At 41.8% G+C, this 16295-nt stretch overlaps 1 protein-coding gene across 1 annotated transcript in view; it reads right to left on the bottom strand.

The window, feature by feature from the left end:
* GPC1 (glypican 1) overlaps positions 1-16054 on the bottom strand; it is a 208219-nt gene extending 192165 nt beyond the window's left edge. The window contains exons 1-3 of the mRNA XM_068692219.1: positions 15953-16054; positions 8752-8837; positions 7026-7140 (exon numbers count right to left, since the gene is read on the bottom strand). The gene's annotated coding sequence lies outside the window, so the exon portion shown is untranslated. The remainder of the gene's footprint in view (positions 1-7025; positions 7141-8751; positions 8838-15952) is intronic.
* Positions 16055-16295: the final 241 nt, after the last annotated feature.

Here is a 16295-nt window from a genome sequence, read left to right as displayed (position 1 = left end):
TCTATGATTCTCTCGCCCTTTCCACACCCTGGGCTTTGAACACAGCACTTAGAGACCTATCTTAGAGATCTCGTTTAATTAATCCAACTACTATGCCAGCAGACTACAAGCACCAGAGGAATCCATACAAGAATCTATACTGCCAGGACTACAGAACACCAGGATCTTGGTTTCTCCTCCTGCTACCAAAGTGAAAATTAAATACTTCCAGACAGACCGTTAACAACCCTCTCACTTGGGGCTGTAGAGGGGAACAGACCCTAGGAATACAAACTCTGAAGAGACAAAGTACTTGATAGTGAAGAAAGGCAGAGTCAGAAACCTCTTATCTGGTCTGGCTGATACACAGTGACTCGGGATCACACAAGGGACCACAGTAATACCTGCTTTTCTGTTCTTCTCCAAGCCCAAGGTTGGATAGTTGCTGTCTACAGTGGGCTTGCTTCCAGCTCTGCCTGGAGCGACCTTGGGGAAGCTCTGTGAGCAACGGCTGCACCCTTGGGTTGCAGCACAAAGCCCTCTGCAGTCATACAGCTGCTGAAGTGCATTGAAATATTAACTGCTGACAAGGAAAGAACTGGGACTGAAACCTCTGGTTTTTGGCCTTGTGAACCATCCCCTGGAGCTGTAGATCATTTCCTAGACAAAAGTATTTCCCTTGTTCATATACATCTCACTTCCCCAAGCTGGGTGACAACAGTGCCCATGGCAAGGACTAAAGTCATGTCATTGCTGATAAAATTCTAAGACCTCAGCACACACTGCTTATTCACATGCACTCTGCTCTTCCTCTGGTGAAACACGAGGCCACCAACCGCCAGCACAGATTACACTGGTAACTCCCCAACCCACTTCAGGAGGCACAACTAGAAGTACAAGCTCTGCCACAAAATTTCTTGATTAAATGACCATCATCAGGTTACTTACCTCCTAAATAGGGATAACAAGGCTTCTATCTGACCATCTGCCTGTGAGATGCTCGCATAATATCATAATGAGAAGCTTATAAATAGACAAATTAAAAAAAAAAAAAGTCGATCTAAGCTTTTTGACAAAGGATATATTTGTAAGCCTGACTAGGATCCAATCCTGGGCAAACAAATCTTAAATCACATGAGGCACATCTGTTTAATTCACTGATAAACTTTTTATGCATACCCAGGATTGTGGCTAGGTACATTTTGGAAAACAAACAAACAAACAAACATCGAAACAAACACCTTCAAAGCATCATAATAAAAATATATTTGTGTTTTTGAGGACTAGAGCCACTTTCTAAATACTCTCAGTTAAAAGAATGGAGCTTGGAAAATATGAACAAAAGATTGTCTAATGACTGGCAGAAAGAGCTAGATCTGGGGTAGAAATGAAAGAGCAAAGTAAAACACAGGATGAGTAGACAAAATACAGAGGAAGAGAAAAGCACGCAGGCAGCCAGCAAGAGTCAGGGAGACAGAAAATCCATCCTGCTGTGGAGATCACTTCTTGACAGTCCTGACAAGAAGTGATGTCCACTGAAAAGCTGATCCAAGCATTATGAAGAGACAAGAATGATGAGGAGCCAAATCATCTGGCACAAATGGGGAAAGCTACACTTGAAAAAATAGCACACGTGAACGGAGGTTTTATACAACCTCAGATTTCACAGGGACGTTTGCTGTTTTCTCTAGCGTTTTCAAAAAGTTTTGTGTTTCACTGGACATCTCTATCTTTTTCATATTGATGCGAGTCAAGAATTGTTCATGCAGCAAAGCTATTACACCCAGCAGATCTCCATCTGGTTCTAAAATGGACCTATGCTGAGTTACTGCAACCTGGAGAATAAGAGCAAAACTGGAGAAGCAAAAAATCCACGTACATTATCAAACTGCATTGTATCTCTGACGCCACATAAAAAGAAAAGAGCATTTCCACTTGAATTCACTGTGTCAAGTACACAGCTGGCACAGAACAAGGAGGAAGAAGGGACAGGAGATGTGCAAAACCCAAGTGGTCTGTGACTTCCTCCCTCTCTCTGATGCCACATAATGAAATCCTCAGCACCTTTCCCTTACTTTTATGCTACTTCTCATTCTGCAGAAACATCAGAAAATCTGGTGCCTTCAGATTAAAAATCTTCATCAAAGTAGGAGTATCTCAGTCACTTTTCTGCCTCTTTTCATCTCTGCTGTATCCTCCTCCTACAGGAATTCATGAAAGCTCTCCCTGTTCCCCCTCTTCCCAACACTGGCTGGTGTTCAGCAGAAGCTGGACATGTGTTTTGCTGAATCAAATCTAATTAAGTGATCCAGAGGATTTACCAGATAACACCTTGCTATCTACAGCTGCTTACTTCTTCACAGGATTTCCTTCTTTGCAAACCTTCAGTTTGCCCCTTGAAGCATATCTGCCACACACAGGAAGAGTGTCTGTTTTATTTTGTCACCAAAACCATCAGACTAGCCCCTTGGAATTGCTGGGGGATCTATGTACAACCGACAAATCCAGTTTGATCTCAGTTGTCTAGGTAAGAAGCCATTTGCCCTACAGAAATGCTAGGACTCGTTAGGATTTGCGTGTCCACATTAGTTAATCCAGAATATCACTAAACAGGTGTACAGAGCTGGAGATCCCTCCCAGATCTCAGGGGAGCCAGACTTGGGCTCTAGGAGGATGATCACAAACCTGGCTGCTGAGGAATAGATGCTGTGGGGGTTGCACACTGAGGACAAGTGCAGCAGGGTAAGCCAAGACTCAGCCAACCTGCTGTTCCACCCTTGAGTGGCACAGACCAGATCCCTTTCAGTGCAATGCTGAGTTCCTCTGTGTGTGGTTAGTAGTTTTCAGAGGGAGATCACAAACAACCAAATAATTTCAGACAGAGAATGTGGCTAACGTAGGTAATTGCCACCCCATGCTATATTTTGAATTGAACAACCCAATTTTTCAGCAGTGACTGAAGGGAACGTGTTGCTTTACTGACCTCTTACAAATCACTCCATCTTGCAGGACTGTAATTGTGTCATACATAATGCGGAGATTTCCCAGTAGAAAGAAGTCTTAAAGGCCAAAAAATAAATAAATAAATACCATAAAATCATTAGAAAAACTGCTGCTAATTGGGTCTGCCCCAGGAAGTACATTTCATCCTTTGTGGATATGACTTTCAACAAAGCTCCCCCAAATTGTATGCAACAGTGAACGAAGAAGACAGACACAGCACTGAACCTACTTTATGTTTGATAAACAGAGCTTAGCTCGATAGTATGAAATGGCTCAAAATAGGTCCCAAAATTACTAGGTTAGAAATCTGTGATTTTAGCATGCCAGTACAGGGCAAAATTTCTCCCACTTCCTGCACGAGTCACAACTGGAGGCCTTCCTCTTATCATTTAAGAAGTTCTATACAGAAGCTGACTATATTTTAGAGGGATTTATCAAGTATAAATCTCCCCTCATTCTCACCATCATCAATCTCTGGGCACTGGCATAAGAAAAATGCCCGTGGAAACAACGCTGTTCTTATGAACACAAGTTCAAAGGAAGCATGTCCCTGAGCACTGGTCCAATGCACACGGAACTGGGATAGACATCCCATAGCCTTCAGCAAGAAAAAAAAAGTTACAGCCATGAAGAAAGAAATGTGTACAGTTGCCATACAGGCATCTGGCAATGCTAATGGAATTTCTCAGCTGACACTTTATCCTCAGCTGTTGCTACATTAAACACTACAGACTAAAGTACTTGGACGAATTAATGCAATTATCTTAGGTTTTGCTCAAGTGTTTATTTTTTCCCTCACACAGATTTAGGTACAACATAACCTGTTTTTACAGAGAAATTGACTATGAGGAAAGTGACAACACTATACTGAAAAGCACCAGATACCTTTAGTTACGAGCAGAGGCTCTCACACGCAGACACTGCCTGAGCTAAAGAAATTACCCAGTGTTGAGTAAACTAAGGCTAAAGCAAAGCAACCTGGCAGGACAGCTAACAGCAAATTTTCGCAGACTTTCACATGCAGAGGAGAAAATCTGATTTTGAGTATGTAAATGCATCCTTCCTGTGCATTTTTCTCCGTGTTGTTAGTAAGATGATGAATAGATGACACAGTTTTTGATGGGTGCCAGCTTCACTCCTGATGTAACTTTACATGTGAATAAAGTTACATTTGGAATGGACCTGGTCTGAGATGCTTTTCATTTTAAGATGGATGCATTTTGCAACAGTGTACGAATGTACATTTTTAGGTGCTCAAAGGCCAAGCCCACTGACAGTGCAATGTCAGTGAAGGTACACCAATTTATTCTGCTGAGGATTCAGCACTCTAATAATCCAACATCCTCTTGTAATGTTACTGTCTCTCTCTGTACCACTTATTTTGGCAGGACCACAGAACCATGCAGTGTCAGATTTTTCAAAATGCCAGGCAACACGTGCTCTTAAGATTAAAACCAGAGCTCTCAATCTGATGTAATTTCCTCAACCTGCTAGAAGCCAGAATACAAAGAGATGCACAAATACTGGGTGTAAGAAATGACAGAACCACCCAGCACAATTAGTTCTTACTTACTTTTGTTTCCTTGCTTTTACAGAGTTACTTTTGAGCATAGCCTAGAAAATAAATTATTTGCAATACCTATTTTTATATCACATGTATTTAATTTTGCCTTAAGCAGCCCTTTTCTTCTGTGGCTGATGGAGCAAAGCTTAGTTCCTTTGCCTCTATTGTGGCAGATGCAGGAACATTGCTTTTTAAAGCAGCTTAAATAGAAGCTGGTGGACTGGGGGACTCTGGATCTCACTTTCAAATCTTCCTTGCTGCCTTACAAAAGCTAAGCAGTTAGGTGCAATGACTCACTCACGCTGACATTTTTGGGAGAGAATGATGCCTTTTATAATAACATTGATATTCCCCCCTTGATGTCTCAACACTGGCTAATTTAGAAAAGAAACATGTAGTGCAAGGTTGAAAGGTCACAGGCCAGCCAAAGAACTCATGAGATCATGGGACCATGAAAGAGGCTCCGGCTTTAAAATAAAATAGCCTTTTTTCTTTCCGTTTCTTTCTCTTTTTTTCCTTTTTTTTTTTTTATTATTTTTTTTTAAGGAACAGACAAACTTTTCTGAAAGGCCAGGAATTTAAACTGAACTCTTCTTTCACATACTGTACAAATAAAAACTACACTGCAGAACTACTGGGGGGGGGAAGGGGGTAGAGTTTATCTCCAGAGGTCACTTTAATCTATATTGAATGGAGGAGAGGGAGAAGGAAGGACATGCACTTACTTTCAGAAAGCCGCCAGACCTCTTTAAACTCTAATGTTACCATTGTCAAGTAGACACCAACACCCTTCTTAGATTATTCTCCCCACAGTTTGTTATGCCTCTGCAGCCTAGTGAGTGTGAAATTAAATAACGAAATATCAGACTATTTGTGGCTGATGTGTTCTGCTCTATCCATACCGTTGTTTTCCCTTTCTTTGTCTCCCGGTTTTCCCATCAGAGCTAAAGGGAAAGAAGGAAAAAAAACACAAAAACTTATAATAAAACAAACGTAATCCTCGTATTGTTCTCCAGACTGTTTGCACCCTGAAAAGATTTTAACACAGATTCAGGCTTGAGACTAAAATCTAGGCTAGATTATCTGGATTTGAGTTCATTCCACAACTGCTAACCCACAAAGCATTCCTTTTTTACCTTTCCCCCCAGAAGAGGATGCTATTTTTTTTCTTCCAAGTATTAAGCGTATATAAAATAATTACAGTCTGATAGAGACCATCTTTCAGATGCCAAATGACATACAGCATTCTTTCCTTTACCAAGGAACCCCAAAATATTAACAGTAGATTTAGAAATGGATGTACAAAAACACAAGAGGCCTAATGTGCTATGTTCCCTTTTGCTTCCAGTGCAGCAGCAGCTAACAAATATTATTTGTTGATGCAATATACACAAACCATACATCTTTAGTATGAGAATTTGTTATTAAACCAAAGCAATTAGGCACTGTGAGCCTTCATAACTATAGCTCCTCAAACTGAAAAAGACAAAGTGTTTGCCTAATGGGACATGCAATTGATAAGAGAAGAAATTATTCTTTTATACTTCGTGTCTTCAGAATTTAAGAAAATAAAGACTAGCTCCTGCAACGAAGTGCTGTACTCTTTTCTTGCTGTCCTCACAGTTTTTCATAATAAAACACAACCATGTATTTCACTAGCCTACTTCCATTTCTGTGCTTTCTTGAATTTGTCATGTTAACAAGGTTCTTTAACTCTAAGGTAACCCAGTAAAAGGCAACTGTAGGGCAAACTGACCAGTAAGAGTTTACTTATTGGGCACATTCAAAAAAAACCAAACTGTTAGAAACTGCATGCATTTGCTTAACTAAGTGAGGACTTGTACTGGATACCTGTGTATCCATAGTGTCGACTGCTAAGGAGATGGATCTTTTGCAATCTCTGAAGGGCTGTCCTTCCCAGCTCCAGCCTGGCAGCAAACAGGAAACCCTCTCATGACTCTCTTAACATACAAGCACACAATCATCTCAGTTAAGCAGCCCATACAGTACTTACCTATAAAAAATTGTAACCTGCCTTCCATTGTGACATCCTGTTGTGGGTTTACCCCAGCAGGCAGTTCAGCAACACATAGCCTCAAAACCATCCTCAAGCATTCACTCTTTTTCCAGGGCGAATGCTGTAATACCACTGCCTTTTATCGTGTCCTTCTCAAAGTGGTCCCCCGTGTTTCTGGGTTCAATTAGCTACGTGGAGAGTTTGGCAAAGAAATAACCCCAAACCATTCCAGCCCATGCAGCACCCATCATGAAAGTAATTCCAAAAGATCTGTTTTCACTCCTATGACCCTCCATTATCTGAATGAGAGTGCTGATGGCCATGTAATGAGCTCTTAAGTCCTCATAAATGTTGTGGGCTCTATTTGCGAGCCAAGTCACTAAAATATGTTACTTGCATCTGCCTGATAGCTCAAGTTCGATTACAAAAATGAGTATTAAGAGTTTAGAGTGGTTCACTTACAGCTGCTGTCACTCCCATTTCTTCAAGGCAGACAAGAGTTGACCCATCTGGGCATGCCATTGGCTTGATTCGTTATAAGGTGAAAATACTGTGCAGTGTGTCCACAATGGCCTTCCTAGGTAAAAAAGCATAGCAGTGTCTGTAAGTCCTTGTAAATTATACAGGTAAATATCTAACCTCCTTATGCAGGCTTAGACAATTTTTCCTATTGCTCATTTTCTGCAACTCACAAATGTCTGTTTCACACAAGAAAGAAAAATGAGCTGGCAAACACTCTGCCCGTAACTCAATTTTGAGGCAGAGAAATACAATTTTTCCCCAATCTTTCTTTTCTCATGTTTTGTGAAATGAACTGTTCAAAACTATCTATTTGAGGAACTGAAAATCCTTCCCTCCAAAAAGAAGCCTAATAAATATACTCTCTGCTCCTCAAGAGATGCAGCGTAGTCTATGATAGAAAGTCCTTGCTTTCTCTGTTTATGGGTTTCGATTAAATGTTCTGTTCATATGGCTTTGGAAGTTTTGATGTCATGATTTTAACTGTTGCTTTTGTATAAAAAAAGCAGAATTGGAGGTGGCCAAATGCAGAGAAAAATCATACAAAATTATTTCTTTGTTTGCTCAGTAAGGGTGACTGGAATCTCTTTTCTCATGCAAAACTCCCCCAAACATCAGTGGGAATTTTACATAGCTATTAAACAGATATCACTCTTGGCTGAAGAGATCCTGAGGCACAGACTGATGAAACTCTGCTGTACCATCTTCCACTGTGTGGAGGCACTGCTGTACGACCTACCCTCTAAGTCCACTAGTGGTCATTGCCAGAGGCAGCCTTTTAGCCTAACGCACTCTCATACACACTTCACAGGTCTAACCTTAATAATCCGGTTATCTGAAACCATTTAAAGTTAGTTACATAAACAACGGCATTAAGAAATCAGGTGACTGCCAGGGAGGAAGCTGTCTGTGCAGTTAGGTGCCTCAGCAGAAGCACACTGGTTTCCTGGGGTCAAGCAGCTCAGCTCTGGGCAGCCTGCACACGTGGGGCAGTCATGCTGGGATGGCCTCCCACCTCTTTGCCCCATCCTGCGGTGTGCAAGGAGCCTCCCCAGAACGTCTCAACTTTCATGGCAGTCCAGAGGAGAAAAGTATGCTTGCATGATGTGATACTTAGGAATATCTTTGGGGCAGTAATGAGTACAAGAAAACCTCTGAGGTATCTCAACATCTTTGGCTCCTCTTCCAAAACTGCTTTTTGTTTGTATAACATATGTATAATGATATCAGCAAATAACATGTTATAAATATCCAAATAAGTTAATCAGAATACTTAATTAATCCATCACAATGGCACCTGTTGGCCTGTCTGTGCAAACCATTCAGTAATTCTGTGGATTGTCTCTCTTTTCTCCCATAGAGAAAGTTCTCTTCCTGCTTTCCTAGCCCACCTGTTTTGCTCCTTACTCAGCCAGAGGGACTGCTGTTAGGATGCTCTATCTCCTGCTTAGGCAGATTGCTTTGCCTTTCTAATGCTCCTTCTGATTCTGCCAGATCAGGGAGCATATGAGGCCAAGAAAAGGAATTGAAATCACATCTTCCTGACGGCAATCACAAATACTGAGGTCGATGAACTTTCAATCACCTTATTTTGTATTCATTCAGCAGTAACCCATAGCCATGAAGAGGTGTTGTTTTTGTGCAATAATCAAGCAAATCAGGAACTCACCACAGAACTTGCCATGGAAGACACCGTATCTCTGACTCGATGATTGATTTGATTGATAGGGTTGATAGAAGATCTTAGGGGCACATCTGAGAGTCAAAATAAAAGAAAATAAATCCAGATATGAAGGTGTCCTATAGCTTTCTAAAGCTTCTCTTAGTTGGAAACTAAGCTTATCTACTTCTAATTTCATATAATGAAAAAGTACAGACTTACCTTAGTAAGAACATGGCAAATATTAATTAAGAAGTAGAAAGCAAAAAGAATGGCAATAGCTGCCAGGGAGGATAAGTCTGAAAGTTCAGGGTTTAGACTGTATGAGGTTGAAAAAATAGTAATAACCAGAAAGCATGGAAATTAAAAGAAGTACTTGTTAATTAGAGAATATTGAAAGCAGCAGCATAATGAGAAATGCTCACTTTTCACCTGCAACAAACAGGGACAACTGCTTCCTAGAATTAAATCTCTGGTCTCTTTGCACATGGTCCTATTGGTTACCGGGGTCGGATAGTGGGCTACTAACTGCACTGCTAGGGATGAGGATCGCTATATTAGATCACTCCGTTTATGGTACGCAAGCATAGGATTGTGCTTCAATATACTAAGGGTTCTCCCCTAAACCATGTGACATTTGAAGGCTGACCTCATGGAGCTGAAATACCCATTTGTAAGAAAGTCTCTAACAGGAAGAAGTTGAAATTCTTCTATTATTGTTTCTAAACAGCAGAATTTCTGAGCGGACATATCTGTGGCTTCTTTTCCTGCTGGGCTAAAGCAGTTAAGAGCAACTAAGGATTTGCATCACACTTCTGACTTCAGGCAAAAACCTATTCTATTAGGAGGACACAGACAAACAAACTATAAATAAAACTGCATAAAGGCTTTACAAATCAGTGTTTTAAAGAACTCAACTTTTTATCAATCTATCTATTGCTCTGCTCTCTGTGATGCCACTTTATCTCAGCAGAGATACAGGCAGCCTGTATTCTTTTAACCTCAGCAGGCTGTCACTGGTCTTTGATATAGCAGCTGTCTCATAGCTACCACTAGATTTCAATTAAACCAGCCTATATTTAGGGTGAAAATCGGGCTATTTTAAACTGCCATACCTGCCAACTTTCATTCACTCTCGGCAGCAGTTATTTTATTTGATGTTCCTGGTTTTAAGCTGTGCCATCCATAAAATTAAAAAGATACCAGAAATTGTGACGTATTTTATATTCACATCACCAAATATCTATCATTAAAAGCAGTACTTCTTCAGAGAAGAGCATGCTTAAATATGATAAATAATAAAATGCTCTCTACTCATAACCAAGGTTGCTATCACTGACTTGCCATGGTGGGACAATACAAATGATTCTCCAGTGCCAAGAGGAATTAAATTCAATACATTTTTCACTGATCACAGGGGTCTATTTCCAACATTCATGCTTCCACAGAAAGGAATGGTGTTGGATGTCAGTGTAACACTTCCACGTTAGACACAACGCATTTGTCTTAAGAAGAGATCATGTGATTTAGGGTAAAGCAGCTACGTCTCTTCACATTTCCATGTCAGACAGTCATCCCTTTCGTCCCTCTCTATCAGTATTGCATCATTCACATCTCATCAGCAGATAACACACACAAGTCTCTGCTGCATTAACACAATTTAAATGGAGTTCAGCCAGCAAAGAAATGTTGGGAGCTTTCCCGAAGGCTGTTACAACCCATATTCCCCGTTGCTGCTTGCCCAAGCACCACCTCCTTCTCGGCCAGCCCGCAGCGAGCTGAGGAGATGGGGGTGCAGCAGCGCAGCTCCCCGGCCCTGTGTGGGGCTCCCTCTGCGCCTCAGGGGCTGTGAGGGGGGCAGTGCCACGCTGACCTGGCCCCAAGGGTGCTCCTAGCCCCAGGAACCTCTCCCAGGAGGCTGCGAAGTCCTGCTGGTTGGGGATTTGTACCAGGGTGTCAACATCCTCTTGTTGGCTGTGTGTCAGCAGGCAGCCCGTGAGGCGATGTGTGAGGAGGGTGTGGCGCGGCCTGTAGGACGCAGCTGGTCCTGGCTGGGTCCAAACGGTTCTAGAATGTTCTGCTCCTGGGTAGGCCTCAGCCTCCCCTGCCTCAGCAGAACTGATTTAGGAAAGATTTTGGTGCTCATTTCTGCCCGCTAACCATCAGGCCAATCCTGTCAGCCACACAGCCATGTAAATGCACATAGGTGCTCTGCGGCTGTGACTCCTACCGGGCATTAAGAGCACACCTTGGTAAGAAAGTGTGTGAGGAACCCACATTTCTGGAATGCATGGTTCCTGCATGGAACTGACAGTGCATATTTTACATGAATATAAAATAAAATCTTATTTCATTCATCTGAAATTTAATGTGCTAGGCACACAGCTAAAGTGAAAGAAAACTTTTTCATGCAAAAGCCTGCTCATAACCAGTCCATAACTAAACCCGCTGCCTTTTGGTTGAAGGCATGGACTTTATTAAGCACAAGAGCTGTTTTTTGGAGAGAAAGACTATTGAAGAGTGAAGTAAAACAAGCATGATCACATCCTGACATGCATAAAATGCTGATTGCTTCACTTTTCTAACATGTCAAGTGCTTACTCTTGCAAGGTATCTGGAGCTGTCAGCTCCAGCTGAACGCAGTGAGACAGTGGTGCTCAGCACATCTTAACCCTCAGCAGCAGGAACAGGCCTCAAATACATGTAGAGCAATTGCAGAGGAACCATTACTGGGATACCATGCCACCCTTCAAAGAAGGCCGCTGGCGGAGCCTATGCTCTTCAGAAAAGCTGCAGCAGTGGCTCGCAGATCGGGCATCTGCCGTGGCACCACAGCAAGTAGCCTTTGGCTCACCACATGCAACACAGCATAGAAACAGCTCTGTTTAAAGGGTCAAAAATAAGTAGAACAGAATGGCTACACCTATGAACTCTGCTAAACATTTGGATACAGCCTTTTGATATATGAATTTGGTGCATTAATCATCTACTTCTGCTGGGCCATAAGATGTTATTCAACATTTTGGTTTAACCCCGTTCCCCTCAGCAAGGCCCCCAAAACTCTGTGTTGCATGCTGTACATTCACCAAGCCCAGCTTTGAACAGCTTTGAAGACAGAACTTTTTTTTTTTTTTTTAATGGCAAGATGGTATCAGAGCACTTCAAAAATGATGGAATTTATTTCCACAACAAAGATACAACTATGGTTGTCAAAGCTTCTTTTACTTTAAACATTAGAAACAAACAAACCAAACGATGTACTTCCCTTGGCTTATTCTTGCAAATAACTGAATCATTTTGGCTGAAAATTACAATAAGTAACTAAAAAAATAATGCAGCCATAAGCATTCATTTAGCTTGGAATATAACCCTGACTGGAAAATCAACCTAACTGGTTCCAGTTCAACAAAATGATAAACAACTGTTAAGAAAAGAATCCTACAGTAGGACATGTAAACCAAGCCTTATATATGGCAATCAGAATGCTTTGGATTGGAAGGACTTTAAAGATCATCTAAGTTCAACCCCCCTGCCATGGTCCCTTCCACTGGACCTGGGTGCTCAAAGTCTGTATCCCTGAGACTCTTAAAGAGCGAGTTTAGTGCTAAATGTGTTTGTGGGAAGGAAATCTCTCAAACCAGACATCTTCATTATCTGGGAGAGAAGGGCATAACAAAAATCTTTATAGGAGTAATTCAGATGAGATGAGATCCTTTTTTTTTTTTTTTTTAAAACCACCTTGGAAGAAGCTCTGCGAGCAGCCCATTCAGAGATGTGTTTCCATTTCTTGAAGTCTTAAAATCCATAACATATGTACATCTAAAAATACATCGGTTCTAACAGATGCTGGGATATCAATGCTAGGATCTTCCAGCAAAATGGCCAGAGCTTTGTAATATGTTGGGCTACAGAATCCCTTCTGCCCCAAAATGTTACTCTTTCCACATTTAACACACTGAATAACAACCACTAACTTTGGAAGTAGGCATTAGATAAGATTTTTATTTTTTTTTTTCTGAAATGTGTGGATACTGTTTTTTGCCTAGTCAGAAGGCTGCTAACCTTTTCCCCTGTTCAATGTACACCCCAAATCTCTCCCACGTTTTCACAAGGAGTGATGCTCTAACTGCAGCTGACCCATGCAGGAAATAGGTGCAGCAGCACATTGCTTGCCTAGGTTTCAGCATGGCTGTACTGAGTATGAGCCTAGTTTGTACGAGTATAGCTTAAACTGTGTACCCCAAACTCACTCCCGTCTCTGCAGCCACAGGTAGAGACACAGCAGTTATTCTGCAAAACCTTATGGCTTTCCGCAGATTCTGTTCTAGTATTTACCAGTGCAGCCGACTGAAAAATTGTAATCTTGTAATTGATTACCTTCATTTCTGTCTCTTCCTGCTTCCCTTTGCTACAGCCAAGTACGGTCTCTCATCTTACCCCTTTGGTTAGCAATGTTCACAGATTCTTCACCTTTTGCTATAATTTAGAACACCACCTGATGTCTCAGAACTTGTGCAGTTTTAACTGCACGCCAAATACAGCTTTAATTCTGTGTTGGTTTTCAGTGTTCCTGAGCTCCAAGACCTTGGTGTTTTTTCTACCACTCCTTCTCAATTTATTCCACCTCTGATCCCTGTGTGCCTGTTGCCAATTTTCCCCCTTGCTCCTTATCGTGAAGCTGACAAGGAGCACAGCAAAACTGACACAGCGAGGCACAGCAATCCTGGGGGAACAGCTGCAAATTGACAAGTGACAGTGGAACAAGCAGCAATGACCAGGTTTTAACCCCGAGATCTGATTTCACATTTAATGTTCCTTGAGATGGCGTAGGAATAAACAGGTATTTCACTTTTACTCCTTTTTGTGATGCCTGTTATAAAAATGTGACTACTTTAGAGTCATTGCCCAGAGGAATCTCAGTTTTGCTGGGATCATTTGACAGACCCAAGGCTTGCTCTCATTTCCTGGAGCCAGAGTAACAGCTATGTGAGGGGTGGGACTTTGAGGAAGGCTGGTGGGCCTGAGAAAATCTGACTTGATGTGATGGTAATGAGGGACCAGGCAGAGACAGCAGAAGATGGGTTTTCCTGACTTGCTGGAGGCTCATTAGTGTGCCAGATCAGTTGGAGGCTTTGGCCACAAGCCCCCAGCACCTCCCCCACCAGTACACTGAGCTGTCCAAGTGACATGGCTGGAGGGTCTTTGGTGCAGCTTCCTCAGTGCAGAGCAATGAGATTAATGAGGCACCTTGGGGCTCAGGCTCCTTGTGCTCCACCTGCCTGGGGACACCCGGAAAACACAGAGAGGACCTGGTTTTGTCACAAATAGCCACCCACTGTAAGCACTATCTTTTTTTTTCCCTGCCACCAGCCAAAAACATACACTTCCATAGTAGTCCAATCTTAAATCTCAATTCACAGAGTCACAGAATCATCTAGGTTGGAAGAGACCTCCAAGATCATCTAGTCCAACCTCTGACCTAACACCAAAAAGTCCTCAACTAAACCATATCACTAAGCTCTACATCTAAACATCTTTTAAAGACCTCCAGGGATGGTGACTCCACCACTTCCCTGGACAGCCCATTCCAATGCCTCACAACCCTCTCAGTAAAGAAGTTCTTCGTAACATCCAACCTAAACCTCCCTGGCACAACTTTAACCCATTCCCCCTCATCCTGTCACCAGGCACGTGGGAGAATAGACTAACCCCACCTCGCTACAGCCTCCTTTAAGGTACCTGTAGAGTGCGATAAGGTCACCCCTGAGCCTCCTCTTCTCCAGGCTGAATAACCCCAGCTCCTCCTGCAGAGCTTACAAAGATATAGGTTCAGCTTTATAAAGCTATTGTGTCAGCTTATAAAGCTATTGGTTCCTTTGCTAGCTTGACCTGAATTACAAAGGTGGGGTGATGGAGTCTAAATTAATGGCAGCATGCTGCAACTGGACTCACCAAGTATGCACAGGTACTGTGGATACATTCATTGCAGTTACCACAGTGTACTGAATCTGCTTAACTGCACAGTCCAGCCTCATTTTCTATGGATGTCACTCCCTTGATTCTCCATATGTACCTGCAGTGTCAAAATGAGAGTTGATAGCTAGCATCCCTAGTGTAGGCCTAGCCTTTGACAGAAGGTTGGAGTGGATGAAGTCCCTTCCAGCCTAGTCTTTTCTATGATTGCGTAAGAAAGAGGAGGATAAAGATTTCAAGTTACTTCTGAGAAATTGTGTAGAAAAAAAAATGTGCAGAATACAGAGTTCTGGATAAAACTGGAAAAAAAAAAAATGTCCTAACTACCTTGTTCTGGTAATGTTTAAGTTTCTAAACAGTTACAAAAATTTGATTAACACATCTAATAGCCTAACAGCTGTCAGTGCTTATTTAGCCTCTGGCTGGCTTGCTGATCCTGAAAAGATTAAAGAAGTTGCAAATCTACTTTACAGTGGAGTCAAGATTATTAGCCTTTGTGAGAATGAACTCTTCACCAATAAAGATGGCATGGGAGATCTCAACTTTCATCTCTTGTGCAAAACAAAGTCACTATTCTTTATAATCTTAATATTTTACAAATGCCAAGATCTGGGGAGAGCTGTGGTATTTAGCTAACTTCACAGAAACTGTATTTCCCAGTCATAGTCACATATACTGTCTGTGATACAGTGTATGAGAACTGGGCATGATTGCACATGTTTTGCCAGGAGATGGAGAAACGCCATTCACAGGAGCTGGCTATGCTTAACAATTTCTTAAATTATCCTACAGAGAGCAGAAGCAATTCTCAGGAGCCTGTTTGTATTGTTTTGCATAGTGGATATCTGTTATTAATCTGATGACATGTTTGGGGCTGTCTACCTATCAATTTTACTACTTCTCTGTCTGTTAGCAGCAGGGTTGCATTAGCACAAATCCACTTCTAAATGTTGGTATATGCTGAGTCCCTATCCTCTGAGGAAGATTTATGGCAAGATTTTGGGTCAGACAGTGAGAAATACTGTATTTCCCTTATAGCCAAGAGAAGCCAGAGCAGAAAGATGAAAATGGTTAGAAAACAGTCAGCAGGGAATCTAAATTATTAACAGATAGATGGCTCTGCCAGGCAGTACCGTACAAAAGGTTAAGCCTGGTTTTCAGTGAGTGACTACACATTTAAAGTAACCTTCCCACTATATAAAGCTTATTACAGAGATCTACGAAGTTAGTGCATTACCTTCTGATTACATCTAGAAGACTGCAAACATGCCAGAGACAGGAGCTTTCCTCATCCATGTATTTGCACAGCAGGCAGGACCAGCAGCACTATCTTTGTTGGGAACTCAAAGCTGTAATGAAATACAAACAGGAGTTACCAGGAGGTAACTGCTTGGTGCCACTGTCACCTTAGGCAAGCATAATATTTGGTATTAACTGAAGAGAAAAGTGAATTGGAAACAGCTGAATTAACCCACATCTTCCACTCCTCACCTCTCTTAATGGAACTTGTGAGCCAAACACATTTCTTTGTTAGCTACTCACTCAATTTTGGCATCAAGGCACAATAGCATAAATATTAA

This window comes from Anas acuta, chromosome 9 (assembly GCF_963932015.1).
Source record: "Anas acuta chromosome 9, bAnaAcu1.1, whole genome shotgun sequence".
Lineage (NCBI taxonomy): Eukaryota > Metazoa > Chordata > Aves > Anseriformes > Anatidae > Anas > Anas acuta.
This window is presented reverse-complemented; position numbering and strand designations above follow the sequence as displayed.